The sequence below is a fragment of the Mytilus trossulus genome, chromosome 3 (assembly GCF_036588685.1).
Source record: "Mytilus trossulus isolate FHL-02 chromosome 3, PNRI_Mtr1.1.1.hap1, whole genome shotgun sequence".
NCBI lineage: Eukaryota > Metazoa > Mollusca > Bivalvia > Mytilida > Mytilidae > Mytilus > Mytilus trossulus.
Window position 1 is genome coordinate 35,462,830 of NC_086375.1, and position 4,501 is coordinate 35,467,330.

Consider the following 4,501-nt stretch of genomic DNA (forward strand, 5'->3'; position numbering starts at 1 on the left):
CAAGTCTGATTAGGATGTTTATATCACACGGGATATATATTTTTACAAAAAAAACGTGATTTATAAAACTTCGATATTTTTGCCGACGTTTGTATATTATATATACCATTTATAACAGACATCAGTTATATTGAAAATGGAATGCTTTATATTAGGTTCCATCAAATAAGTAAATGTCTGTTATCTACTGGGACGATCGGCTAACAACAACGATTTGTCTTTAAATTTAATGTGTCCTATCAGTCAAGGAGTAAACGGACGAATCGATCACTTTCGCCGATGCCATTTAAAGTTCAGTGATCGTGCACAGTCTAAGACAAAGTAATAGTACAGTTATGTGTGCAACAAGCTTTGGTTCAATGAACGATAAAAGGAGATGTCTGATTATGTTGTTATAACAGGATTTGTAGCCCTATCTATATCAGATCAATTTTAACGAGTATGATTATTCCATAATGATACAGCAAATCATATAGCAACATTAGAAATCGTATACATTATGTTACAGATTAATAGAAGGGTGTGAGTTTATGCCATTTGATATAACAAAAGTATATGTATTGTTACAAACAAAAAATAAGGGAAAAGTTAAAGACTTTATGATAAATTAATGTTAATTTTAACGAGTATTTATTTGTATTGTTTCATTATTCAAAACAGCAAATCATATTAACACTATGAATCATAAATTTGATATTTCAAATGAGTAGAAAGGTGAGAGTTTATGCCATTTGATACGACAAAATATATGTAGTTTAGCAAAGTAAATATACTTGGTAAAATATGAGCGTAGAGGTTAACATAGAATAAAGTAAATAGAATCCCCTTTCCTTTTCACGAAATGTGACCCACCAAATAAGATTATATTTACTGGGTTTGAAATAACATGAGCAACACGACTGGTGCAAAATGTGGAGCAATATCTGCTTACCCTTCCGCAGCACCTGAGATCACCCCCAGATTTTGGTGGGGTTCGTGTTGCTAAGTCTTAAGTTTTCCATGTTGTGTCTTGTGTACTATTATTTGTCTGTTTGTCTTTTTCTTTTTAGCCATCGCTTTGTCAGTTTATTTTCGATCTATGAGTTTGACTGTCACTCTGGTATCTTCGCCCCTCTTATAAAGTTAGACGTTTGGTAAAAAGGGATGAAATAAGCAGTAAAACCAAAAGGCAGTATGTGAGAGTCAATCACAAAAATCCCGTGAACATCGCACACTCTTTAACCTTAGATTTTGAAACATAGCAAAATAGAGAAAGTCCATATCATTTCAGTTAGTTTTAAACAGTATGGTTTTGAATATTGTCTTATTTTAAACCACCCATACACATATATTGCGGAGTTCGGAAGATTATGATAAAACTGAAAACTCATTTAATATCAAAAACCCACAATAACGTGACAATGAAACAATACAATCAGCAGACTTGAAAAGCTTAGGAGATTACCAATCAAATGAAGCTATTAGGATTGTGATACATATCGCAAACCTTTTCAAGGTCATTGGCAAACTATGAATAAAAACAAATAATAAGCAATACGTACATGTAATGGGCAATATGAATTTTGTATTTTGATACTGAAGATTTTTTGTAGATAAATTACAAAAAAAGAGGTTGAACAAAACTTTAGAAAGTTAAAATGATATGTAGAGTTCTAAATTTTATATTTGTTACATCTATATTGAGTTGGTAATACAAACATTAAGGCAATACCTATAATGTAAAACATGTACAATTAGTACGCCACGAATACAGCCTATGCCTGGTCATAGATGTAATACCCATCTATATGGTCTGGTAAACCATGATAGGAGGTACGTAAATGAACGAGCGGATGGTACTCTGAATTTGTGCAACATTGACTTTAGAGCTGCATCTGATATAAGAAAAAGTATTTTATAAAGCACAATATGGCTCATTTTTTACTGAGTGCGAACTTTTTTCTTCTCATTTTTAAAGTAAGAAAATAATATAAGTATATTGAACGATAGAACTAATAGAAAGAAATGGAAAGTAAATCAACAAAACGAATACAAATTCACACACAATAAGGAATGGTGTCAGCTGTTCTCGAATGATAAACGTGACTAGCGTCCAAAAGGTTAACTAGAATCTTAACTTTACAAAATGGCTACGACCCTATCGGCATTCTTATTAATTTTTTTCCTTGTCTATATAGATTCACTGATAAAGTAGTTTCCCATGTACATTAAGTGCCCGGTAAATGATCTGGGTTAGAATAATTAGTTTATAATTACATTTTAGCGAAGATGAAATAATTAGCATTTCTTTATTGTTTTAGGAATATTGCATTACCTTTTCGGCATATTACGCCTAGGAAAACTGTCAACTAATGGCAAAAAGATGACTGTAAAGTTTACTGTTTGGTGTTTAGTAAAGTAATTCTATATTCCCACTGCACTTATTAAAATGTATCTTACTGCGACTAAATTCCTTAAAGTTCATTTATAAGTGTTTTTTTCTGCAGAGTTTTTTTTTGGAAAATCGTCAACGACATTTCATAAGTCTTTTCAAATTAGTTTCGTGTTTGTTGCTTTGTTTATCTTTTTGATTATATAAGTTGTTTTACTCTAAAGTGGTTCTTCTCTTGGCCTAGATTTTAACATCGGTACACTACAGTTACAATAAATAAGATCACCAATACATTAATCGTAACAATATACCGACAATGATAAAAACAAACAAAAAAAGGGCATCCAAAGCTCCAAAGGGAACTGAACGTGAGCGCTAACAATGTACTAGTAAGCGATTCCTGTTTCGCGCACATTACCCGTGATGCGAATCAACACTCCGTCAAAAAGTTTAATATCGTTCATTAAAGATCTATCTGCCTTTTATTCAGTTGATATAGCCATAGCTTACTATCACAGGTTCCAGGTTGAGTGCAGTATAGTTAATTGGAGCGTTGAAATTGTACTCCGACAAAGCTTTCATAGGTATGTTTAGATGGCTACAAACCCAGGTTTAACCCAACATGTTTTTCACTCGTTTCGTTGATTGATAACGTTTGATTTTATAAACTAGCTTTTGTGGACTTCTACTTTTTTTAATAAACCTTGGAGTTCAGCATTTTTGTGTTTACCTTTTTTTTAGTAACCACAGGTACTCTTAGTTCCTTGTCTGCTTGTCTCTTGCCTTATTGTTGTTAGCTTTTGACCTTAGTGTTCTTCTGATGTCACAAGTACTGGCAAACACTTTCATTAGAGTTGTTAGTGTAACATTATGTAATAATAGAGTGTTAAATAGCTCCCTATGCGGAGTTTGTCTTGTTCGTTGTCGTTGTGCAGTTAATCACATCCTTTGTTCAAAGAGCGTTTAATATTTTGAGCAAAAATCGAATAAGAATTCTGAAAATCATGTAATGGTCATAAATCATATTAAACTGATTAATGCAAAACGTTAATTTGAACGGTAAAGCTTTTGATGCCTAGGATAAGTTTCAGCATTTTGGTCTTGATGTTAGACAAAAAAAAACCACCAATACCATACTCACTTATATGAGTATCAATAAAATAAATTTAAAAAAAAAAGATATTACAATTATACCCTCGAGTAGCAGCCAAAAATAACAAACTCTTCTCTCTCTCTCTTCCATTTTCTTTTAAAAGTTATTTAAAACTCCTCCATTTGACCTCATTCTGTTTGATAGTTGCTACATTGGCAATGATACCACATCTCCTTATTTTATATATGTGCATTCGCCTACAACTCATTAGAGCACCGAATCTTCCCGCATAATGGAATAAGCTATACTTATCGGAGTACGATTAAATCAGCGGAAAGCAACGAACAGTCATCATCTCTTATCTTCTCACTTTAAAAAGAATTCAACATGCAGACATCAATAATGAGCAACAAGACATCATTTGAACAAAGAATTATATATTCGCTTAAAATACACATAATGCCGAATTAATGAAAAATCTCTAACCATTTCGCATGCACACATTAAAATCGAAAGAGTTTTTTTATAGATTAGACCGCAGATAAATTTAACGTACTCTGAAATCATGTAAATGCAAATCGCTGGGTTCCTGGGGTATTTTCATCCTAGCATTTTAGTACCATAAACTATTATTCAAAAGGCCAGAAACAGTTGATTAACTTAATTTTCAACATTTTTATTTTGCACACACTTTCCCAAAGAAGATTTTGAAATATTAAACTTCAATACTCTTCAGATTATCTATTATATATGGTTCGTGTAAACTAATATACTTAAATATTTAGTTTGATTAAAAAAAAGGGAACTTTAATTGAAACTTATTTGTAAGATAGTAACACTAATCAAGTCTCATAATCACGTTTCAGATGTATTATATAACCATTTGTTTGTGAGAAATAAAATCGATTAAATAGTTATATTGATTGACTTTACTTTACTTGATAATTAATTTAGAAAAAAAAAACTTTTGTTACAAGAACTTTTTTTAAAACACGGAAACAATTATATTTGTCCGGCATATGTTTTGTATATTAAAA